The 26,792-nt window shown below is 38.1% G+C and overlaps 1 protein-coding gene across 2 annotated transcripts in view; it reads right to left on the reverse strand.

The window, feature by feature from the left end:
• Positions 1–3,469: 3,469 nt before the first annotated feature.
• The window catches only part of ACP3 (acid phosphatase 3), an 87,210-nt gene continuing 63,887 nt past the window's right edge, over positions 3,470–26,792 (reverse strand). Inside the window, exons 15-16 of one of the 2 annotated variants that reach the window (XR_005836571.1) lie at positions 15,325–15,420; positions 3,470–4,519 (exon numbers count right to left, since the gene is read on the reverse strand). The gene's annotated coding sequence lies outside the window, so the exon portion shown is untranslated. The remainder of the gene's footprint in view (positions 4,520–15,324; positions 15,421–26,792) is intronic. The other variant, XR_005836570.1, reaches the window with a different exon arrangement.

Raw genomic sequence — 26,792 nt, forward strand, 5'->3', positions numbered from 1 at the left:
GCTCAGGCTTTCAGCAACCGCGCTCCAATACGCCTGCGTCGCCACCGGCCCAGGCTGTCACGAGACCTGGTCAGCTGATTTCAATTCTTCCGCCTTCTGCCCCGCCCCGCCCGCTCGTGTTTCTCGGCTCTCCCAGTTCCATTCGCCCCCTTTCCCAGAAATTCCGCGTTCTACCAGCCCGCCCGCCCCCCCACCCCAGAATTTACACATGCGCAGAGTGACGGGGCCGGCTGTAGGATCCGGAGTCCACGCAGTGCGGAGGAGGACCCGCCCCGGAGCGCGCGCGCGCGCGCGCGCGGGTGGGGCCACGCCCCTCGGCGTGTGCCTCGGAGTCCTCCCAGCGGCTGTGCTGCGTTGCAGCTGTTTACACTGTTAATTCCCTGAAGTCCTGTTTTTAAATCCTTTCCCCAGCTTCGCCACGGACTTCAAATGCCGTGGAATATCCGCGAGGCAATCCGAAGGCTCAGCCTGCTATCCGGTTTGGTTGGATTGCGAGCCAGCAGGTTCACCACTGTTAAGACTTCCAGAATGACAGTTAAGGGTTTAAATTTTGGTTGGTCTGGGAGATGGCCAAGACTAAAGCTTGGGAGATGCCTACAGCTTGTCGTCTATGGGATTGCCGGGAAGAGAATACTGATAGCTCCGTTTATTGTCCGCTGATCACGTGCCAAGGGTTTTATTTGCATTAGTTAAACCTCAACTCTGAAGTAGGAATTATCCTCGTTTTGCAGATAAATTAAGGCACCTCCCCACAGTAATGGACTTGGCGTTTGAACCCTAGCAGTCTGACTCCATAGTCCCACACATAGGAGCTGGAGGTGGGATGTCAGGTTAGAGAAAAAAGGGGACATTTTGTGTTACCTGTGAGCAAGTTTATGGAAGTTCATTCAGTCTCCTCTCCCAGGCCTGAATTCTAAAGACCACAGTTCATGGGGTACCTGGGTGGCTCTGAAGGTTGGGCGTCTGCCTTCCTCTCGGGGTCATGATCCCAGGGTCCTGGGATCAAGCCCCATGTAGGGCTCTCTGCTCAGTGGGGTGTCTGCTTCTCCCTCTGTCTCTGCCTACCTTATCCTCTTGTGCGCACGCGCACTGTCTGAACTAAATCATACATACATACGTACATACATACCTACATACATACCACAGTTCAAAAATGAATGATTCTGCTGCAAAGTTCAAAAAATGGATGGGGGTGTCTTGCATGGATACATTATCCTATGAGGGTTAAATATGAGGTCTGATAAGGGGTTTAATATTCTGCAGAGCAATGCTGAAACTGATTTCTCAGAGTCCCTTTCAGCGGTTGACTTGTTTTGCAAGATGAGAAATGTAGACAGTGGTTTTTACAGACTTTGCTTCTTGACTCTATTGACCTTTTGCCCTACCTTGGGGCAGAAAAACACTGCATTTAGCCTTATAGTAGTAGTCTTTCCTGTACTGCAACAGTAAGATAAGGTGCATGTAAGGGGTGGTGCCAGGAATAGCTGGGTGTGGACAGAACCTTAGAGTAGAAGGGGAGGAGAAGAAAAAAACAGGAGAGCTGAGTTAAGGGACCTTCTTGTCTTATCCCATGGAAACAGAAACTTATGTTTATGCGGCATTTTATAGGTTGCAAAGACTTTCAACAATTCCAGAAGTCTGTATGGAGTGTATTATTTTTATTTTATACAGGAAGCAAACCCAGAGAGTCCATGAGACTTGTCCAAGGTGACCTAACTCCTGAAGGTTAAACAGAGATTTGGTCACAGGACATGTAACATCAGGGCCAGTGAAGTAGTAAACCTCCACACTGCCTCCCTGTTCAATATTTAGGACAGATAAAATCAGTTCTCAGAGTTGGGTGGAGACTTAGGCATTATGAAATGCCACCATCCCCAGTAGTGGGAAATTGCCTGCCTCCCAAGACATTTATCTTCATTTTTAGAAGCTATCTTCTTTGTATTCAGCCAACTTGACTTCTCTTTCATGAGCATTTTGGGTTTTTTTGTTTTTCCTCCGTGTGACATCCCTTTAAGCTAATCACCTGTGTCAGTCTCTCTCCTCTGCTTATCACTCTGACTACCACAGCTTCCCATATTCCGAAGCCATATCCCTCATGCTTTTCAGCTGTTGCTCACAGGATGTGGTTTCAAGCCTTTTCACAATTGCCTTGGTTGCTCTTAATTTGAATTGTACAAATTTGTCAATGTCATTCTTAAGATACTAGAACTAAACGGAAGAGTCAGGAAGGCTAGGAGGACTTGTCCCTTCTTTCCCTATTGTTCCGTTAAATCAGTACCCACCCCCCCACACACACACTCCAACTCTTTTTTAAAAAGTGACAAATACAAGGCCGGCCCCTCAGACTTCTCTTTCTGGATTTGTCTTTTTACTCAGAATTTAAATTTGCATTAGATTTCCTGACACTATCATAGTGCACACAAATCAAATTTAGTTAGGAAAGGAGAACACAGAAGATGCCCTTCTAAATTGTGTGACATATACTGACAGTATTTCACAGCTTTTTAGATATCAATAGCTTTCATCAGTGGTGAAGTTAGTTTTCAAGTCAGGAGAGATTTTAGTTTCCAGTACGGTAGCCACTAACCCCATGTAGCTCCTGAATACTTGAAATAAAGCTAAAATACAGATTTAATATGAAGAATACTAAAATATTGCATTAATAATTTATATATTGATAACTTGTTGAAATAATATTTTGGATACATATTTGGTTAAATAAGACACATTATTAAAGGGGCGCCTGGGTGGCACAGTCGGTTAAGCATCCCACTCTTGGTTTTGTCTCAGGTTATGATCTCAGGGCTTGTCAGATGGAGTCTGGCGTTGGGCTCTGAGCTCAGACAGGAATCTGCTGGAGTTTCTCTCTCCCTCTCCCTCTACCCCTCCCTGTGCTCACTTGGTGGGGCTCAGGCTTTCTCTCTCCCTCTCTCTCTCTCAAATAAATCTAAAAAAAAAATACATTATTAAATTTAATTTCACTTGTTTCTTTTTTTAAAATGTAGCTACTAGAAAATGTAAAATGTTACAGGTGGCTCCTATTGTATTTCTCTTGGACAGTGCTGGTTGAGAAAGTCTTGTGCAGACACACAATCAGAAAATACTTTTCAGTTGAGCTGTCAAGCTTGAAGCTCCCACAGAATCATCTCCTACCAGATTTAATTTTAATTTTTTATGTGGTTGAGGGGGTTTTTTTGGTCAGTTTTTCTCAAGGTTTATCTCATCACATGTAGTTTTTTGTATTCCTCTATACTATTCTAATAATTATATAGACTTGAAATTTTTGCCAACATATGACAAATGATGATGACACAAGGCTTCCTTGATACATATACATATGTTTGTGCACATACATAGTTCCCAGAATTAAAAAAAAAAAATCTTAGACTCATTTCCCCTGCTCACTTAATCCTACCCCAAGAACTCTAATTTTATTATTAATGATGTGGGAAACAAAGGCAGACAGAAATGTAGGTAAAATTAAATGTCTTTATAACCTGCAGCCCATTGACAAATACTTGAGGCAGGCAGATGATAATGTTCGTCCAGGGAGCTCTCAACTGTCTTAATATTTTGCTAGAGGAAAAAGCAACAGTTTTGCAAGGCCTCGGTATCCCACGAGTCTTCTTTAGCATATGAAAAGCCTTTTGACACTTCCCTTATCTTGACTTCCTCCAACCCCAAAGTATGTAATCAGTTGCTCCTTACAATCCCAGGGCAGCACCCCTTTCTGCCCATGGGTCCTGTCCCTGTGCTTAAATAAAACCACCTTTTTGCACCAAAGACCTCTCAAGATTTCTTTCGTGGCCGTCAGCTCCGGACCTCACCAACATTCAAAAACCACATCAATTAATATGAATGAAAATGTCTTTTAAAAAACATATAATTAAGTTATATAAAGGATTTTGTACTTATAATAATAAAAATATACTTTCATTTAATTACAGAAAATTATCTAGTTCTTACCATACTTTCAGGGTTGGATCAAGGGGGAAAATGAAATACCTGGTCTGTCATTTAACACTTTGAAACCATTATTGAAAAATTAATTGATTAAGGAAAAGGACATTCTACATTCTTTTGTTAAACTTAACTCCAAAGACTTTTTTTCTCTCTTTTTTTTGTGTGTAATATACACATCGCTGAGGATTTTCCAATTCAAATGTTCTTACTAGTTAATGCAAACACTTCCACTATTACCAGATTTGAGAAATAATCTAGAGTCTTCTATATGTTTTTCCATAGAAGGTTTTGGAGTGAACAAGATTTTAGTCATGAGCCCTTCAAGGAAATATAAGGTGGTAAAAGATCACACGCAAATTCCTGATCCTCTTTGAGCCTCGGTTCCCTCACCCCGTAAACTAGGGATATCGGTATCTTGAGAGACGGTAGTGAGAGTTAAAATTACTTACGTGCTTACCTGCTTACTGAGTGCTTGGTACCTGCTGATTTCCTCACTATAGTTAATCTCAGGATCTCCAGCTGGTTTATATAATCGTTGTGTTTGAGTTTCCTCCGTCTGACCAAGACAAGGGAAACAGACATTTAAACCGTCTATTATTCACAAAACAAGAGAAGTTCAAGTTCTCAACAACTGTATCTGAACACTCTTATCAGGAAAAATCATAAAACAGTTCATGCCAAAAAGGTGTCATTATTTTTTTATTTCTTACAAGGGAGCACAGAGTCGCCTTGCTAAAGTCATACATAAATGTTAAGGACGCCCAAAGACCTAGATGCATCCAGTGTTTGTCTGCACAATAGGATATTTGAGTAATGAGCCAAAATTTGATCTTGAAGTTCTTAGAATGCCAATGGCCCATTCACACAGAAATCAAGGTGAGAAAACATCCTTTAAAGTTAATTAGGTGCAATAGAAGCTTCTACTTCCCATTGATTTCATCAAAATTCATCTCAACTACAAGGAAAAGATGTCTATCTGTTGATATTGGGTAATGACTTGTTCATATTATGTTCATCTAAGAACATAAAACTTAATTACACAATTAAATTCTTGCTGGCTTTGTGCATATGAAGATGATATGACTGCCATTTCTATGTGAAACCTAATTTTGCCAAGAAAAATATGACTTTTTTTTTCCTTCTGAGCAGCAGTAAATGAGGTGGCAGCCACTTACTTAGCATAAAGGAAAATAAAACTAATATAGGAAGTAGTATTTCAAGCTCAGCTACTGGCTCTCAAATCCATACTGTGGATTTGGCAAAATAATAAATAGTAAATCAATGTAAAGCAAAATAAAAGCACCTACTAATAAGGGCAATTTGAAAAAAATCTTACTAATATAAAAGTAACTCACATATACTAGTCATTGCAGCCACCCAATTTCAAAAAATGGTACAGTTAAATTCGATCTATCACAGATCTGCCTGTCAGATAAACCTTTGAGAGTAGAAAGCAGCTACTGCACTAGGAAGAAACAATTACAAGTAAGGCCCCACTTTTTTCCCCGTTTATAATGATCTTTGGACACTGCATTTACTTGGGGAGATATATTTTTTTTCTCTAATCTTTCCTTCATCCTGTATGTGTTCAAATCCCAGCTCTACCACTTATTAGCTACTTAACTTTGAATCTCAATTTCCTTATCGATGAAAGGAAGGCAATATACATATCAACTCCAGTTGCTTCGAGGATTAAGAGTCAAGACACACTAATAATGATGGACTGGTATTATTTAATATTATAAATGTACATAATAGAAGAATAAAAATCATATACTTAAAAATGGGGTAAGGGAGGAGAGGGAGATAGTCTAAATGTGCCAAGTCCTTATCTTTCATAATAGGGTGTAAATTAATACCATCTAAATTTTAGCTTGTTTGTTTTTTAAGATTTTATTTATTTATTTAAGAGAGAGGGAGAGAGCCTGCACAAGCAGGGGGAGGGGCAGGCAGAGGGAGAAGAAGCAGGCTCCCTGCTGAGCAGGGAGCCAGACTTGAGGCTTGATCCCAGGACCCTGGGTTCATACCAGAGCCGAAGGCAGACCCTCAACTGACAAGCCACCTAGGTGCCCCAATACTGTCTAAATTTTAAAAACCAAGAAAGAAGGGCAGAAGAAAACTAACTTTTCTGGACCACTTAGTAAGCACCATTCATGCTCCTCAAGTGTTAACTTCCTCTCTTCCTTATATACCTTTTGTTCTCTTTCTCTGTAATTCTGGAAGCAAATAATGCACAGTTTGGGGCAGTGCTGGATTACACAGTCGGCAGTTTAAGAAAGTGCTTAGGACCAGCAAAGCAAAGACCCCCCAAGATAAAAGACACTTGAAAAGGATTTGCTAGTTAGTGTTTTACAAAGAGCACCAAAGTAATAATCATGGGAAAAAATAAAAATTTTGTTGAGTTCCCTTCACTTATTTCATGGGTGTAGAATTGAGGGCTTCTAATGATCTAAACCCAGCTCTGAGCTGGGGAGGTTTGTATTTATTTATTTATTTGTTTGTTTGTTTGTTCACTTATTTATTTTTCAAATCTGTGAATATATAGTCAGAGAATAGGATGCTTTATATTACTATGTTGAAAATGGAAGTTGGAGACAAGCATGAGAGATCAAAGAAGAGTTTGAAGGGAGGAGCATTACTGTGCACTGAGAGTTTACCTTATGCCCTGATCTGTTACAACATCTTGTTACCTGTTTTGTATAGATGAGATCAGAGGGCTTATGGGACTTGCCCAAAGTCCCCCCTTAGGTGAGTGCCAGAGTTAGAATTTAAATGCACATCCACCTGGTGCCAAAGCCCAGGGTCTTCCAAGAGTAATGTGATGGCTGTTTTTATTTATAGGTGAAATGGTACACTTGGAGGGATAGACAGTTTAGATCTTCTGGTCCTTCCTCAGTACTCCTTAGGAACTTAAAGATTTTCTGCCATGACCAGAATACAAACTGTGTTGTGATTATTATTACCATCAGTAGGTGGAGGAAAAGATGCTAAGGGAGTCACAGATGGTTTTAGGAGAATTACAAAATGAGAATTTCCACCAGAGAGAAAATGTATAGAGTAATAGCTAGTTAGAAGTTTAGGGGTTAAGTGTTTCATGAGGTCATTAACATTTCTAAACCAAGGAATTTCCAACAAACAATCTTATCTGTAGGTGGGAGTTGTATCATTTATGGTCTGATAACAGAATCTTTCAAAAATCATATGAATAGCTTAGATTAAGGAACGCTTTAAAAGTTCACCAAATCATGGGATGCCTGGGTGGCCCAGTCAGTTGAGTGTCTGCCTTTGGCTTAGGTCATGATCCCAGGGTCCTGGGAAAGAGTCTGGCATCAGGCTCCTTGCTCAGTGGGGAGCCTGCTTCTCCCTCTCCCTGCAGCTCCCGCTGCTTGTGTTCTCTCTCTCTCTCTCAATGACAAATAAATATATAAAACCTTTAAAAACTTAAAAAAATAATAAGACAAAGTTCATCAAATCACTAAATTTAATGTCCTTATTCTTTTTTCCTATATAGTCTTAGAAGAAATATTTTCTCTATAATGTGGATTTCATTAACCTATGTGTCGGTGTGTAAATATTGATTACTTGAAAAGCTATATAACTATTAGAAAACTATGTTTGCCATAAGATATCTCTACATTTATATATGTTAAATATATACGAAAACAAGATAGTTCTTACGTCTAAATTTAAATCTCTGTCAACAACCAAATTGGTTCTAAAACATGAATAAGCCCAGGTTTTGCAAAAATGTCCCAATGAATAATACAGTGAGAAATTCAAATAGATGGTGGCTTTACGGTGCCTTAAGTCTGAAACAAGCGAAATGTGCTAAATCATTATTTAGCACCTTCCCCTTCCAAAAGGTACTTTAATTTGTTATTAAGGATTTCTATACTATCTCAAAAGGCTAAGAAAAGATACTCCACTTAATCCACAATTTTAGTTAAGTTTGGACCAGTTTTCAAAGAAATATTGTATCATATATTAACCTATATCATGTCTATCGTTTATTAAATAGTTACTCTGTGTTATGAGCTTTAACATATCATCTGATTTAATTTTCATTGCAAACCTCTATAGGAAGATGCTATGATTATCCCCATTTTATAGGTGAGGAACCCAAGACATTAGTGAAGGTAGTTAGCTTTCCCAACGTCTTACCACCAAAAGCTCCAGAGCCTTTCCAGACAGGTCTCTTGGATTTCAAAATCCATGCTCTAAACCGATTAGCTTCATTCAGCACAGGAACTCTACTAGCCATGACTTCCTCTCTCCTTGATTGTTAAGGAGTCAGTTTTGTTTATAATTCTACTAAAAATACATGTTAGAGATTTTCAAATGAAGGAAAACTCTTCCACACTTTGTTTATGGTGTGTTTCCTCAAAATAACATGGAAGAACCACTTTTGTGTCTTATTCTTATCAACATCAATTTTATAAGTATTACTGTGCTATCTTTTTATTAAAATTTGACCTATAGGTAAATTTTCTCCTCAAACAATATTGTGCCCATAATTTTAAATAACAGAAAATATAATTTACCCTCATCTGCAACTGATCCCTCAGTTCCAGCCCATTTATAGCTTAAATTAGTAATAACAGAAATGGGTGCACCTGGGTGGCTCAGTTGGTTGAGCGGCTGCCTTTGGCTCCAGTCATAATTCCAGGGTCCTGGAATCAAGCCCCACGGAGGGCTCTCCACTCAGCGGGGAATCTGCTTCTCCCTTTCCCTCTCCCTCTGCAGTTTCTCCTGCCTGTGCTCGCTCGTGCTCTCTCTCTCTCAGTGTCAAATAAATAAATAAAATCTTTAAAAAAAAAAAAAAAGGAGTGACAGATGGAAAGCCAAATAGTCTATTTCTAGTGACATCAAAGAAATGCCAAGGGGGAAGTGAAACTGCAAAATAATCCAAAATCAACTGAAATTAAACTGCATAGGATCAATGCTGATGGATTAAGGAGGACATTTTCATGTTTCTCTTTTCTTAAAAAAAAAAAAAAAAAGTAAAATGGCTGTATCTTTGGATTTAATTTGTTACATTATCAGTTGACTTGTACCCAGAGTCCACGTCTATATGGTATCAGATATGTTAAGAAATGAGGTCCTGGAAACTGTTGGTTCTTTTCCTTGTTTCCCTTAGTTTTACTCCTTAACTCATTCACCTATTCTTCCATTTGTCGAAAGGTGTCTTGGGAAAAGGAAGAGGACTAGTTCAACATTGGGAACCATCTCCCAATATTTTAAGAAGTGAGATGAATTCAGAAATGAATGGTACATTTTTACTCCTTGCATTTAAATACCTGTTATGTTTATAAACAGCATAATGTAATAAAACTACTAATTCTCTTATCATTGCCAACCCACTTTCGGTGTTTTGAAGCACCATGACATCAAAATTGATTTCTGTTTTAGAGAAGCCAGTCTTAGAACTTTTTAGCGGGTGTTACTTTCAGTACAATTGTTAGAATCTTAGTTCATAGGATAAAAATAATTTCTTGTGTGGACTCTGCACTTGCTCAATAAATGTTGAATTTCTTGAACAAAAATTAAATGCAGAATTATTTAGAAAGAAAGAAAGAAAGAAAGAAAGAAAGAAAGAAAGAAAGAAAGAAAGCAGATGAATAGTATTACCACAGCCCTTAATGGTGGTGACATCCCCCAAAGGATGAGCAAAGAAAGCTGGTTTTCTCTTCAAACATGTTTAATTGACCTCTCTTTTTTCTCTTTCTCCAGCTGTATATTTTTTTTCTTTTTACTTCAATAAAAGTACTTTGCTTTACTTTTTAATCACTCCCCCAACTTCACTCAAGAGGAATTTAACATAAAAAATCACCAAGAGGCCTTCAGCCATCAACAGAGTTGAAGAGGCCTCCTACATAGTCCATTACCTCAGGCAACGTTTACGACAAAAACACCCTGATTAACCTTGTTTGTGAGAATCTGCATTGACTTAGGTGCATTTGATCATACAATTTCAGATTATTAGAGTGTTTTTTGTTGAAAGAGGCAACAAGTCATTCCTTGCTGCTGTGCTCATGACTGGGGTCTAGAACATCTTTTCCGCTTCAGGGGTCCTGGATGATGGCAAATCCAGTGCCACAAACCAGACGGGAGGGAGTGGTGGCTTGAACGTTGAAAAGAAAGCCCGACTTCCTCTGGCTCCGAACGCCACAACCGTTACTACAAGTCATCCCTGTGAACTCAGAGCCCTGGGGGCTCGCTCAACCCTCTAGCTATCTGGACTGCGAGACTGAGACCCGATCTGGAGTTCTGCCAGGGGAAGGGCCAGAGTGAAGCATGCAGCACCCCCAGGCCCTCCCTAACAAGCTTCTGGACTGGAGGCTGCCTTTTGCATCAAACCTTGATTCTGCTGGTCAGATAGTCTCACCACAGTTTTCAGAATCCATAAAACAAAGTTCGCAGAGGAAGTTTTGAAGATCGCAACAGGATTTGTTGAGAACATTTCAATGTACTCCGTTTAATGAGAAGGATGGAGATTTCACAAACACTGATTTTTACCACACTACATGAAGTAACTACAAAACATATGTAGTAGGAAGCCAATAAATAATTCCAGTTACGCCTCTCTGAGGAACTGGTTTGATACCCGTCCAAAGAGCCTCCAAAGCACTCATTTCGTCTCTGTCCCATTCTGCTTTCTGTTTCTTCTGTTCTGCTCTTCCCATCCCTCTTTCCTCTTTGTGACCCAGTGCATGACATGAACAGAAACTGTCTAGGATCATTAAAGCAAGCCGTTGCAGAAGCTGGGCTGTTGATTCAGCATTTGGCAGAAGAATAGAAGGCTGTTCAGTGAAAGCCTTGATTTCATTTTTGTTAGGCCAGCAAACAATAGCAGCACACTGGCTTTGCTGATAAAAAGAACAAAGAAAACAAACCAATACCTTTTGCTGACATTTCTCTTTCTAATGCAAAAAGGGAGACGTTTTCTCCCCTTTCCACCCTTTTCTTGGCATTGGGAAGTCTACATACAGTAGCCAAACCAAGACTATGGTCCATTCTCTGCGAGTAAAGACTTAAAAACAAAATCCATAAAAACAAATAAATAAAATCAATGATTGTTTTTCTCCGAGCACTTCAGTTCTGACCCTGTTCTGGTCCAGACACTCTTCACTTCCCACTGTATTCCACGTTATCTGCTCAACACAATTATTCTCTTTATAAGCCAGACTCATTAGAGAGGAAAGATGTTTACTGCTTTGTAAACTTCCTGCTGCCATAAGCAGTGTTTTGGCTTCTAGTTGAGAGCTGATGTTGAGAAAAGGCTTTCCATGACCGAGGCACGATGCCCTCTCACTATACAGTCCTACCATGTTCTTGCTCACGTTTGACTAAAGTGTCAATGCTGTGGATTTCATAAGCCCAGTTTTCTAGAGGGGAGGGAGTTTGAGCCCAAACACAAAGGGCAGAAGTCTCCCTCTGCTTTTGTAGCAGCCCTGGTAAAACCTCCAATATCCTGGGCAAGAGGTTTGCTCTGGAGAATAAAGAGGTTGTCAACTTGCTCTCTTTGGGGAAAATGTTTAGATAATCTCCCATAGAAGACACAGTATCAGCATTAGCATATTTCATAATTTTCAGAATTATGCCTGTTCGGAGCCAGCTCTGTCCTTGTTAGAAGCGGAAGGCTAGGAAACATTTTTTTTTCGTACTGCTTGCCAGGAGATGCTGTCAGGGGTCTCCACTGTCATCTCCTCTTTCTTCAGTTGCTCCTTATTGTCTGTTGTCCCCAGTGTCCTCGCGTGGAGATTTCTGTCGCAATTTTTCTCAATTGGAAGTTTTTTTAGACTTACATAAAAAGAGCAATAGCTGGGGCGCCTGGGTGGCTTAGTCGTTAAGTAAGTGTCTGCCTTCGGCTCAGGGCGTGATCCCGGTGTTCTGGGATCGAGCCCCACATCAGGCTCCTCCACTAGGAGCCTGACTCTTCCTCTCCCACTCCCCCTGCTTGTTTTCCCTCTCTCACTGGATGTCTCTCTCTGTCAAATAAATAAATAAAATCTTTAAAAAAAAAAAAAAAAAGAGCAATAGCTTTCCTAAAATACATGAGATCCAGAGAACAAAGAGACTTTTCTTGTAGAAGTGACCAGCTAGGTAAATGGTAATGTTACCTGTATTGAGATTATAAAAACCTTGTTCTATCTTAAGTGTTTCAGAAATAATAGAATGTATGTCATTTTTCTTAAAGATGTTAACTCATCTCACATATGTTCACCTCTCGGTGCTCATTAAAGCTGTCTGAGGTAGGGTGAGGCAGGCATCTCGAGCGCTATGTTCAGAGCGACCCACGAATTCATCTTGCAGGGGTCTTGCTGAAATCAGATGAGAAGTTTGATGGTAAGAATGATACTGGCTGTCCCTCCTTGATGAATGAAGACCATAGTCACTGTCCACTCCTCACTTCCGAGAGGGAGAGAGTTAGGCAAGTTACTCTAGTCTCTCTGCCTCCGTTTCCTCATCGTAAAATGAGTAAAAAGAACACACACCTCATAGAATTACAGTGAAGATTTCTATGCAGATCTAAAGTGCGTGGAAAAGTACCTGGAACGTAGCAAGAACACAGTAAATACTCCTGCTACTACTATTAGGACTACAGTTGCAATGATAATTTGTTTCACTGAGGAGGAAGGCTAAACTCAGCTCCCTAAAAAGATGTCACTTAAAAATCTGATAGCATTTCAATTTTTCTGTATTTCTTTCTTTCTTCTTTTTTTTTTTTAATCCCAGCTATTATAGGATGTTACAAGAATGAGAACTAGTGGGCACCTGGGTGGCTCAGTCAGTTAAGCATCTGCCTTCAGCTCAGGTCATGATCCCAGGGTCCTGGAATAGAGCCCCACATCGGGCTCCCCACTGGGTGGGGAATCTGCTTCTCCCTCTGCCCCTCCCCCCACTCGTGCTTGCTCTCGTACTCTCTATCTCACAAAAATGAATGGATAAAATCTTTAAAAAAAAAAAAAAGAATGAGAACTAGAGAGCATCAGGACCATTCCATGATTCTGCATATCTTACACACATACATAAACTGATGTGTACATGTATAATGGATAGACATGTATGTATATGGATGTGTATGTATATATAGTTAATTTTGACACAATGGTAACAAACCACACTCACAGTTCAATATCTTACATTTTTCATTAATGATATATCTTCGAAATTGGTTTCATTTGTCTCATTCTTTGTGAAGGCTGGAAATTATTCCATTGTACAGATGAATCATAATTCAACTTCTCTCCTATCGATGGACATTTAGGTTGTTTCCAATCTTTTGCTTTTACAAACAAGGCTGGAATGAACATCATTGGATGTAGGTCATTTCAAAAAATGTGCAGGAAAAAAATGTGCAAGAATATCTCTTGACTTCTTTATTATTCAGTTTGGTACAATTCTTTCTCACTCTGTAATAAATTGTAGCCTTCCTGTGGCTTAGAATATTTCTATAGTGATTTTATTTTTGTAATATGTACACATAATATTTTAACACGTGTAATTTGTTATTATATATTACATATGCCAAGCATGTCACAAAAATAAAGTACATGAACACATGGGAACACATGTCTGCAAAGATTTCCTGAAAACAACCACTCCCGGTTCTGATATTGATTCTTTTAAGTTTCAGTCCTGTGATCTAAGTGTCCTATCCCTTTATTTCTTTTTTTATTTTTTTAAAGATTTTATTTATTTATTTGACAGAGATAGAGACAGCCAGTGAGAGAGGGAACACAAGCAGGGGGAGTGGGAGAGGAAGAAGCAGGCTCATAGCAGAGGAGCCTGATGTGGGGCTCGATCCCAGAACACCGGGATCACACCCTGAGCCGAAGGCAGACGCTTAACCGCAGTGCCACCCAGGCGCCCCGTGTCCTATCCCTTTAATGACTACAATCTCCAGTCATGTTTTATCCTAGATCTTCTTGGAGTTGGACTCACTTGCTATATCCCTGGATCATCTCTCATATCCTATTTTTATTATTTTTATCTCCAGAAATGAAAACAGTAAGCTGTGTTTTTTTTTTCTTTCAGCTATCTCCAAAAGCAAGGAAGTTCTTCTAAACATTTTGAAGACAAAGGAATTTCCAACAGTAGTAAAGCAATCTTGTGGAATTCAATATAAATATCAGTGTTGAAATGCACATGTAAACTCCCATAGGAAAAAGGATGATATTCAGCTGCATTAAAAAAGAGCATGATAGAGGCTGAGAAGTGTCAGTAAGTTCAACCATGAGCATTACGTTCATGATGGGCATTGCTAAGACTCAGTTTTATACCCAACCATAGAACAATCCCAAATTATAGTAACAGCAGCTGATGTTTATTAAATACTTACTCTTTTCAGACACTGCTAATAACACTATACATGCATTATCTTTTTTTGTTTCCTTGTTTCTTTCATTTTGAAGGCAACTCTTTCTGAACAGGGCTGGTAAAGAATAGTAAGTTGAAACACATGTTGTTTAAGCTGATTGCTAATTACTGAGATTTTTTTTTTTTAAGATTTTATTTATTTGACAGAGAGAGACAGCAAGAGAGGGAACATATTCAGGGGGAGTGGGAGAGGGAGAAGCAGACTTTCCGCTGAGCATGGAGCCTGATGTGGGGGCTCAATCCCAGGACCCTGGGATCATGACCCGAGCTGAAAGGCAGACACTTAACGACTGAGCCACCCAGGCGCCCCTTATTGCTAATTACTGAGATTTTACTGAGATTGTGGAAACCCTATGTTACTGGATGAAATTAGATTGCCATGCTTCCATCTTGCTTATTTTTGAAGTATTACCTATCAATTTCTTCCAGCATAGGTTTATATGCTTAATTGGTTTACCAAAAACAATTTATCTGAACAAAATGGAAGGTAGTAACAGGAAAAAATCAACAACCGACATGGAAATTCAGCAGTAAATTATCTACAAATGACAGCTGGTCCATACATAGCAATAGCCAAGTTCACGGAAGAGATCAGGTGTGCCTATCATCTGCTTCCACATTTAGGAAAGAAATCAGCTCTGTGGTTTTATTTCATTCCAAGTCCACTATATCAACATGAAGAATTTGGCTGAGTGTGGGGAGAGGAAAGAGGAGGGACTAAAACCAGACGAGTCCTAGGAGTGCAATTTTCCTATGATATGTTCATTTCCATTTTTAAACAGTTCAAACAGTACAACCACCTCTCAATTTCTCTGGGTTAACGCTGCTATCTTGAGAATAAAGCAATGAGGAAATGAACACTTAAAAAGCAATTCTTTTATTTGACTTTTGAAATTGCAAACTAATTTTTTGTTCATTGTAACCAGTCTAACAATACAGAAAGATATCAAAACAAAATCAATACAGAGATATATCACCCACCTCTCTCCAAATCCAGCCACTTGGGGTTTATTAACATTCTGTTGGTGTTTATCCTTCCAAGCTTTTCTCTGTATTTTTACCAACACCTACATACATCTGGAAAAATATAGTTTTATTTTTTACAAAGGTGGGATGATACTATACACTTGCCCCTAAATCTTGCTTTTTCCCCAGCATATCACAGACATTCCTCCAGTTCAATGCATATAAATCTAACTTAGTAATTCTGAGAGCTTCACATTATTCTACAGTAAGTTGCACCGTAATTCTATTCCCTTGTTGATAGTTTTTTTCCGGGATCTTGCCATTTCAGACAATGCTATCATATGCTTTCTTATTTCTTATATTTGAAAAAAAAATTACACATAAAATTTTAAAGAACTTGGTCTAAATTGCTTACTAAAAATTGGTCCTCCTGCAAGCAAATAGGTTGGATGCATGGTCAGGTGATGGACAAAAGCAGTTCTTATACGGTTTATAGCACCATACAAGGCATGCTTTTAGTAAGTTGACTCTTTGTACCATCCTATTTGATTGAATTTTTCCAATCTATTCAGGTGTCAAAGTGAGTGCTTTTACTTTGTTATAAGAAACTTCATTTCCATTTAAGAATATTTGAATTATCTGCTACTTTTCAGGATTCTTACCATCGTTTAAAGGTGTAAGCTGAAATAAAGGTAACTTTGATTTGATATTATCACAAATTCTTATATATGGGATTTATTTTCTCCTGCATTTAAATTTGTCATTGGAGTAAATTGGGTACTTTATGCTTTGGGGACCAGTACTGGACAGTAATTACTTAGTTGAGTCTCAGCCTTATCAGATCCAATCTAAACAATCCCAGTACTGTTAGTCTTTTTTAGTTTTTATTTTCCACCCCACAAAGTGTTTTTTCCCTGCTAGCTTTTTAACAGCTTTATTAATGTATAATTTACATATAATAAAATTTATCTTAAGTGCACAGTTTCTAATAAAACTTATTTTATAATAAAACTTATTTTAAGTGCACATTTTAAGTGGACAGTTCAATGTATTTGAGTAAACTCATACAGTTATTCAACCATCACCACAGTCCAATTTTGGAACATTTCAATCACTCCAAAAAGTTTTTTCATTTCCATTTGCAGTAATTCCCTGCTCCTACTTTTAGCCTCAGGCTAACTCTGATTTGCCTTCTGTTTCTGTGGATTTGCCTTTTCTAAATTCCATATAAATAGAATCATACAACATACAGTCTTTCGTGTCTGGTTTCGTTAGCATTTCTAAAAAGTTTATGCATGCTGTTGCATGTGTCAGCAATTAATTCCTTTTTATTTCCTGGAAGTATTCCATGGTAGGGATGTGCCACAATTTGTTCTTTTACTAGCTGATAGACATTTGGATTGTTTCCAGTTTTTGGTGAATACGAATAATGCTGCTGTGGACATTCTTGTACAAATCTTTAGTTGGACATGTTTTCATTTTTCTTGGGTAGATATCTTGGTGTGGAATTGCTCCGTTGTATGGTAAAGTGACAAAAATCATGTCTTAAATCAATGCTATTATTTGCATACAATTTTACATATTATTCACATATAATTTATATACATAACCCATATGGTATTATATACTATCTCTTTGTTCCTTCTTTGTTATTCTGGGCCTTTTTAAGGTATAGAATCCAGTCTTAGAGACAATACTCTAAAAAGGGAAGTGATCTATGATTCTGCTTGCCTTCATGTCCTTGACAAAGCATATTTCTTCATGTACATTTAATTTACTCAAAACAGCACTTCCGTTCACTATCCTATTACATTTCTCCACTAACATAGCCATTATATCTGTTTTTACACATTACTGAACTCATCACAAGACTATGAACTTTAACATTGCTTCTCAGAAATTGTCTGAAAGCAGGTCAGGACTTAATTATGCAGTCCTTGTTAGTAATAGATATTAATTGCTATTTTTTGTGTTTACCATGCACCAGGTATTTGATAGGTGTTTTGCATCAACTCATTTAATCTTCAACAAATTCTATGAAATAGATAATGTTATCATTCACATTTCAAAGATAAAGAAACTGAGATTAGAGAGCTTGTCCGAGTCAAGACAGGTTGAAAGTAATTTTTGTAACTCCTCCAAGAACAGTGGAAAAGCTTTGAAGAACATGGCTCTTGACAAGTGGGTCAGAAGAATTCCTGCTTTTTACTTGTTGCTATGAAATGCAACGGAGTCACTATAGATAGTTAAATTGGGTAATATAAGACTACATGCTTAAAGAAATAAAATAACCCAGGTATTAGACATGCCTTCACAGGAACCTGCATGTCTCTGTTAAATGTTCCTTGTTTCACTTTGTGATCAGAGTTTAGTGGCTTATAATATGAGCACTGAGAACAGGAGAAATTCTTTGTGGCTGAGAGCGTAACTAGATAAAATCAGCATAAATCTTGCCCTCTTAACAAGGAGAACATTTACAAAGTCTTATTAAGGCAACTTGGGCTTTTGTTGATGGGAGTTGCATCAGTGTCTTCTAGGAACACGCCTCTCTGCTCAGATGTATCCTGAAGGATGCAATTTGTAAAGATCGCAGGCCAGCCTGGGACAGCCCCCAGTCAGCTCAACCTGATTTCCAGTGTGTCTTTTCAAATACTATTTGCTGAGATCCTCTAATAAGGGCATACCAATTTTTTATTTAAAAAAGATAAGAATGGAAAAGTGACTAGATGCAAATACATTACAGTTGATTAACATTTGGTAGTGGTATGGTAAGAAATGTTTTTAACTTCATTGTGCCTTTTCTACATTTTCAAAATTTTTGATCTTGAGCAAAATAAAACCGTAAGAAATATTTTTTTCAGAATATTTTTTTCAGAATATTATCCTTTCCTAGTGGATACCTGCATAGCTCAGGTAAAATTGGAGGGGGCAGGTAATGAAGGAGAAATCAACAGAAAGTTGCAATGGTCATCAACCAACAGCATCATTTCATTTGGGGCTAAGTGCTAGAATCTAGGATTGACTTTGTTATCACCACAAAGAAGACAATACTTTGTAGGATCAACTAGTAGGGAGAATTGCATCAGAAGTTGGAGTAATGTCAGGTCAGCATCAGGAACCTTTTCAGCCAGAGTGGGAATGTCCACAGGTTCAATTTGTTTCTTTCTTAAATGAACTGGGAACTTAATGAGAGGCAAATGCTAGGATCTTACCCTATACCTACTGAATTAGTCTCTGTGAGTAGGGCCCAACAATCTGTCGTAACAAGCCTTCCAGGTGGTTCAACTTTGAGAATTCCTGGACCACAACATGGTAGTCGTTGAGAGCATGAACTTTGGAGCCAGACTACATAGATGGGAATCCCATTTCTATCATTCACTACCTCTTTAAGAAAGATGAATTTAGGCAAGTTATTAAACCTCTTTATGATCACAGAATCTCAAATTTGCCATAATCTAACATATTTATATAGGTATCTTCCTTCAGCAATTAAAAAAAAAAGAAACCCAATCAACTCCTAAGGACTCTTCGGATGAGCTACTCATAAAACCCGTCCGTCCCAGCTCACTGCTGCAGACTCAAGTTTTCCAGAGTCAGGACGTGCTTGAGGCGAGTATTCATAATGTAGACTTTTCCAAGACCAAACCAGACAGAATTTCTTTTCTTTTCTTTTTTTTTTTCCTCCAAAGATCCTACTTATCTATGTGACAGACAGAGAGACAGGCAGCGAGAGAGGGAACACAAGCAGGGCGTGTGGGAGAGGAAGAAGCAGGCTCCCAGCGGAGGAGCCTGATGTGGGACTCGATCCCTGAACGCCGGGATCAAGCCCTGAACCGAAGGCAGACGCCTAACAACTGCGCCACCGAGGCGCCCCCAGACAGAATTTCTAATCTAGCAGATGGCTGGTATCACAAAATAATTGTATCTATTAGTTTTTTTCAACAAATACTGTGTGTTAGATCCTGTTCTGAGTATTTGGGATGTAGCAGTCAACAAGAAAATGGCCCTTACCTCTAGTGGGTGTGGGAAAGGAAGGAAGACAATAGACACATTGACAAATAAATGAATCAAATAGTTTCAGTTAGTGAAAGTGTTGGGAAGAAGTAAAAACAGGGTAATAGCTACAGAGTGATGGGGTGGGGAGGGGTAGCAGAGTGTCTACTCAGGAGGTCTGGAAAGGCTCTCTAGGAAGCTTTTGAGCTGCGATCTCAATGTTGACAAGGAGGGAAACCTGGGAAGACATAGGGGCAGAAGTTCCCAGGAAAAGAGAAAAGAAATTGCCAAGGTCTGGTTTACCCTTTTTCTACCTCTTCTACATTTCTGACCATAGAATTTAAATCTAGATGAGGAAATGTTTTTTTTTCCCCCCGAAGCAGCTAGAGACCTTAATCAAACCTCTAACTACGCATAGGCAATAAAATATCTAAGAATTTGATTGATATTACCCACTCCCTTAATGATATTTTTTCTGATCAATTAAAGCCCAAGTACTGGGCCAATATTAAGGGAATAGGGATGGTGAATTTTAGCTAGATATAGTGTTTAGAATGCAGGAGGCAGATCATTAGATGGTGAATTGAAAAAATCCAGATTTGCTGTCTCATTCAGAAGAAACACTGAAACATAATTTGCATTTTGAATCATGTTTTTAAGCTATGAACGCAAGCATGCAAATACCATTTTTGGACAGTAGGTGGCAGACTACACCTACAAACTAGTGGTTGAGTCTTCTGCAACCTCAACTATTTGGGGAAGGAGCTGGCCCCAACTTCTTGAATCACAGAGATTAGACCATTCAAAGGGTATACACGACGGATATATACAAATGAATGTTGTAATAATAGTAAGTTTCTGTATTCTGATACCACTGAGAAAGTATGTCCGCACAGTAAATAAACATCTCAGAAGCTCTGGGCCCTGAGAAAGAATATTTCAGTGACTGAAACATCCCAGCCTCAGTCCTATAGGATCTAAGCTACCATATATGGCGCTAATAGACACTGACACTTGTCTTAAATTCGGAATTTTGAAAGAAGGTGGGTAGAGTGGGGATCTTTGAAGTCAGCACTCTCTTGTTAAAAGACAATAGGTAGTGTACTTCGGCGGTTTGTCAGGAAAAGACAGTAAAACCTTCAAAAATGACCCATCTCTACATGCCATGATTTTGTAACATCAGACATCTGCCAGCCTAGCGATTCTGTTTCATTTGATCTCAGAAAAGTCTGCAACTTTGTGGATCACCCCAAACATCTCTGACCTAAGGGGAGCTTCTGAGTCTGTAGGGGTACATTTCTAGCAGACCTCCCTAGGAATCCTGGGAATTTTGTTTTGTTTTTTAACTGACGAAGGAAAATACTTATGTAAGTATGCTGGATTCATGGCAAATTTGAAATCCTGTGATCTGATAAGGACTTTAACATGCTGACAGTCAGAAACTTGGAATCTAATTCCTCGATTAAGGGGAACTCTAAAAATAATTATTTCCAGAGTTCCAGTTATAACTAAGATGGAGTAACCACAGTTTATATCTTGTCTTTCACTGAGTATAACTACAAAACCTGGACAGAATGCATGGAACAATACTTGAAGACTCTGGAAAGCAATGGCAGACTGGGGAAAAACACCAGAATTTGGAGTACCATCAATTAAAATCCAAACATATCAATAATAACATTAATATAAATGATCTGAACATTCCAATTTAAAAACAGAAATTCTCAGAATGGATTAGGAAACATGACCCCACTCAGTGCCATCTATAAGAAACTTAGTTCAAATGTAACGATACACATAGATTAAAATAAAAGGATGAAGAAAATTTTCCATACAGACACTAGTCAAGAGAGCTGAGGTGGTTGTACTGATGTCAGGCCTGACTTCAGAGAAAAGAAAATTACTGGTAATAAAGAGGGTTAGCTAACCAAGAAACCATAACAATCCTAAATGTGTACTTAACAACAGAGTTTCAAAACACATGAAGCAAAACCTGACAGAATTGGAAGGAGAAGGACAGATCCATAATTAGAGTTGGAGACATCAATACTCTTTCTCAGTAATAGAGCTAATAGAATATCAAGGATATAAAGTGTCTGAACAAAGCCAGCAGCCAACTGATATTTGAAAAATATTCCACCTAACAACAGAAGAAAACATTTTTTTAAGTGTACGTGGAACATTTACCAAGATAGACCATATTCCAAATCTTTAAACAAACCTTAACAAGTTTTTAAAAATTCAAAACATACAGAGTGTATCCTTAAACCTAATGAAATCAAACTATAAATCAATAAGAGAAATATAACAGAAAAATCTCTAAGCACTTGAAGCTAATCAATACACTTCCAAATAATCCATGGCTGAAAAAGTAAGTTTCAGGGTAAATTATAAAATATTTTGAATGAAAAGAAAATGAATGTAACACCGAAATTTGTGGGATGCAGCTAAAGGAGTGCTTAGAGGAAAATTTATAGCATTAAAATGCTTATATTAGAAAGGGAAAAAATAATCAAATCAATTGCTTATGTTCACCTTAAGAAACTAGAAAAAAGAAAAATAAACTAAACCCAAAGCAAGGATAACAGAGGAAAATGAGATGAGACTATAAATTAATATAATTGAAAACAGAAAATAGAGAAAATCAATTAAACTAAAGGCTGGTTTCTGAGTGCAATAAAATTGAATAACTTCTAGCAAGACTGACAAAAAGAGAGAGAAGATGCAAGTTACCAATATCAGACTAAAAATGGGTAGATCAGTACAGACTCTGTAAACATTAAAAGGTTAATAAGAGAATATTATGAACAACTCTATGCACACAAATTCAATACCTTAGATGAAATGGACCAATTTCAGCTCAACCAAGAAAAATCTATAACATGAGTTGTTCTGTAACTATTAAAGAAATTAAATTTGTAGTTAAAAGCCTTCCAAAAATAAATTGCCCAACCCCAGTGGTTCCACAGATGAATTCTAAGAACATCTAAAGGAGAATGGGGACCAATTCTATACAATAACCTTCATGAAATAGAAAAAGAGGGAACACATCCCAGGTCATTTCATAAGGCTAGCATTACTCTGATACCAAAAGTAGACAGAGAAAACATAAGAAAAGAAAATTACTATAGACATATTTCTCATGAAGATGGATGTAAAAATATTCAATAAAATATTACCAAATTGAATTGAGGGATATATAAAAAGAATAATAGATCATACTTAGTGGAGTTTATCCCAGGATGGAAGTTTCAACATTCAGATATCAATCAATGTAACCCACCATATCAACAATATGAAGAAGAAAAACTTTCTGAGCATATCAATTGATACAGAAAAGCATTTGATAAAATCTGAAGATCATTCTGAACAGAAACTTGCAGCAAACTAGAATTAGAAGGGAATTTCTTCAACCTGCTAAAGAATATATAAAAAAATAAAAAAAATTAAAATCTACAGCTAATATCATACTTAATGGTTAAGTGCTTTCTCCCAAACCGGGGAATAAGTTAAGGATGTCCACTCTCACCACTCTTATTCAGCATTGTATTGAAAATTTTAACCCAGAGCAATAAGGCCAGGGGGAAAAAAAATAAGACATGCAGATTGAAAGAAAAAAACAAAATGGTTCCTATTCTGAGATAACATGATTCTGTAAGTAAAAAATCTCAAACTATCTACAGAAGAGTTCCTGGAATTAATAAGAGTTTAGCAGGGTTGCAATACACAGTCAATGCTCAAAAATCAATTGTACACTAGCAATGCATAACTAGAAAGCAAATATTTAAAAATACAATTTACAATAGCTCAAACAATTAAATACTTTGGTCTAGATCTAACAAAACACGTACAGAGTCTGTATGCTGAAAACTACAAAATGCTGATAAGAGAAATCAAAGAAGACATATTAATGAAAAAATATACCATATTCTTGAATTGGAAGGCTCAGCAAAGCCAAGATATCATCTTCTACCCAAATGGAACTATAGACAATACAATACCAATCCAAAGACAAGCAGGATTTTTGGTAGATACAGACAAGCCGATTCTAACTTTTATATGAAAAAGCAAAGAAACTAGAAGAGGTAAAATAAGTTTTTAAAGGAAGAATAAATTTGGAGCAACCCGTAGAAAGAACATTTTGTACTTAGTAGAAAACTATGCATTATCTATAAACGTACTTTTCTACTTCATCAGGTTCTGATTCGACGGGAGCTGTTTCATAGCTGTGTAAGACAGATAGGCATTCTGTTTCATTTGGCAGAGGTTCAAATGTACTCCCTCACACCCTGGAAAAACCAGTTTCTTCTCCATGTGCAATTCATTTCAATATTCCTTTACTCTGTGTAAATGCGTGCTCTTTTGATCTTCCCTTTGAATGATTTATAACATCTGCTTGGTTCCCTTACTAGCAAGTGAAGTAAAATACTTAACATGTGTTCGTTTATATTTGTTTGAGTCATGCTTTTGCCTTTTTCTGAAAATTGTTTTGACAAACTATACTACCTGAGTTCAAAATGGATGGCAAAGACGCACAGGAAAAAAAATGTTCAACATCATCAGCTATTAGGGAAACTCCAGTAATCGATGACATATCATTACATTTCTGAGTGGCTATATATTTCTGAGTGGCTAAAATAAGAATTACTGACAATACCAGGTGCTACCAGTAGGAATGCAAAATGGTATCGCTACTCTGGAAAACTGATAGTTTCTTGACCCAATAATTGCATGACCCAAAAATTCCACTCCTGGTACCTGCTTTAAGAAATGAAACATATCCACACAAAAATCTGTACACAAATGTTTATCACGGTTCTATTTGTAATTGACTACATTTGAAAACACAAATTTCCTTCAAGGGGTGAATAAATAAACTGATAAATTTGTACTAAGGAATACCACGCAGCAGTAAAAAGTAACAAACTCCTGATACACGTAACAACCTGAATCTTAAAAGCATGCGGAGTGAAAGAAGTTAGTTTCAAAAGGTAACCCGCTGTGTGATCTCGTTTCTGTGTCTCCAAAAGGCAAAACTACAAAGATGACAACCAGATTAGAAATTCACAGGGATTATGGGCAGGGGGAGGAGTGACCATTAAGAAATGACTCAAGGAATTTTTGGGGGTGAAGAAACTGTTTTGTGCCCTGAGTATGGAGGTGGATACGTGGATCTATACATGTGTTAAAATTCATACAACTGTAACACCAAAAAGAAAAGGGCAATTTTACTGAAAATAAAATTTAAAAAGAAAAATATAACACAAAATTTTCTTAATGTCCCTTTCCTTTAAAAAGTGCTTGAAGGGGCCACCTGGGTGGTTCAGTTGGTTAAGCGTCTGCCTTCAGCTCAGGTCATGATCCTGGAGTCCTGAGATGGAGCCCCAAGTCAGGCTCCCTGCTTAGCAGGGAGTCTGTTTCCCCTCTTCCTCTACTCCCCCCCTCCACTCCTGCTCTCTCTCTCTCAAATAAATTAGTAAAATCTTTAAAAAGGCCCCTGAAGAAAAGATGGGAGTTGGAGCCAAATTCTACCCCCTCAATCAGAATCATCAACTTTTGCTCCGTTCTCTGTCTCTGTTGATTGTTACTTATCTGTATCATATACAACTGGGACCATGAACTGGGTCTATCGCACATAAATATAATTGCAATCTGTCAAAAGTTTAACAGATTAATAATAAACAGTTTTATTAATGGACATAGTTGAGTATATAGACCTTTATTCCATCAATCTATTTATCTGTGTAACTTCAGATTGTAACTACATTTCACTGAAATTCATTAAAATTCAAAGGCATGCTCTTTTTAAGTTTCCATTAGTGTATTTTATATTGAGATGATAAACTGACCAATAAAACAATTTTGAGCTGTATTTTCCTTTCTTATAGTAGTGTACTATATTTCCCTAAAATTATTCAAGGACTCATTTTATTTTACGCTTTAGATTTGTTATGATATTTTCTGTTGCCCACGTGAGACTGAAAGCAGGTTTCTGCTTGCCCATACGCATTTAGAGAGTTTTTGAAGAATGCAGCTTTTTTTTTTTTTCCCCCTTCCCAGAATGAACTAATTCAGTGTTGGGAATAAGGAACCAGTTCCAGAACCTAGAATTTCTATCACAGAATGGTGGCATGACCTAGCAGGTCCTTTGGTCTGCTTTCCAGTATTCCATCTCCCAAATGAAAATGTGAGATGTGATTAATTACATGTATTTCCTCTCTGCTCCCAGGAATACATAATAAGGCTAATTATGCTAATATTAATGCTGGCTACCACTACACCAGGCTATTTACATATGTCATCTCACTGGATTGTCACAACAGCTTTATGGAATAGATATTATAAGCATATCTGTTAATTACTGGAAACTTGCAGTTCTTTAGTTCATTTCCAGTTCTGACATCCTAGACACCATGACCTTGGAAAACCCAGGGTCCTCACTCCTGATCCTCTCCCACAAATATTCCTTCAGCTGCTTCCTCTGTGTCATCTGTTGGCCATTCTGACGATGTCCACTGTTGGGTCTCAGTGCTGTTATAGGTGTTCGGTGTTTAGATGGTCCATCCAAAATATTAACCTTGCCCAAATTCCACTGCAATGACTACTTTCTCTCCAGTTCAGTTACCCACTAAATGGGTCACATTTTGTATGTGGGAGTTTGATCCATCTTAGAAATCAAAGTCTAAAATCCCAGTTACTGACCAAAACTTCTATCCTTCTAGCTCTTCATGCCCACACTCCACTTAGCCTTGTTAAAACCTCAGATCCCAGGGGCGCCTGGGTGGGTGGTCGTGAAAGCATTTGCCTTCGGCTCAGGGCCTGATCCCAAGGTCTTGGGATCGAGCCCTGCATCGGGCTCCCTACTCCTCTGGGAGCCTGCTTCTTCCTTTCCCACTCCACCTGCTCGTGTTCCCTCTCTCGCTGGCTGTGTCTCTTTCTGTCTCTGTCAAATAAAGAAATAAAATCTTAAAATAAAACACCCCCCCCCCAAAAAAAACTCCTCAGATCCCCTCAGTCTCTCCATCTTCCCTTTGGTGTCAACTCCACATTCTTCCCACCTCTCTTTCCTTGCCTAGCTCGAAATTCATAATTAACTACTTGACTTTCTTAATCCAGCCCCTCTTTTTTATAGCTTGAAATGTTTCTCGGGCTGATTCTTTCTTCCCCTGACCCAGTGACCTCCAGTCTTGTCCAGCTCCCTCCCTTTTTCCTCTTTACATTCTTCACTTTCACTTCCTTATGTCCCATTAGTTCATCATCCCACTGATTTGTTCTTTGTCCTGCCAAATCACTAAAAGTAATCTCGGGAGGATTGTTAATGTTGGTTCAACTGCAGAATCTAATGTAAACAAAATTTCTTAAATCCCTGGATAGTTTGCTGCATTTCAAACTTCGTAACATTCAGTAAGTTTTCCCTTTGGAAGTGATTTGCATTTTATTTTTTGTGTATTGTTCTTTGCCAGTTTTTTGATTGGACTGTTGGCCTTCCC

Source organism: Ursus maritimus, unplaced genomic scaffold, assembly GCF_017311325.1.
Source record: "Ursus maritimus isolate PB19 unplaced genomic scaffold, ASM1731132v1 scaffold_20, whole genome shotgun sequence".
NCBI lineage: Eukaryota > Metazoa > Chordata > Mammalia > Carnivora > Ursidae > Ursus > Ursus maritimus.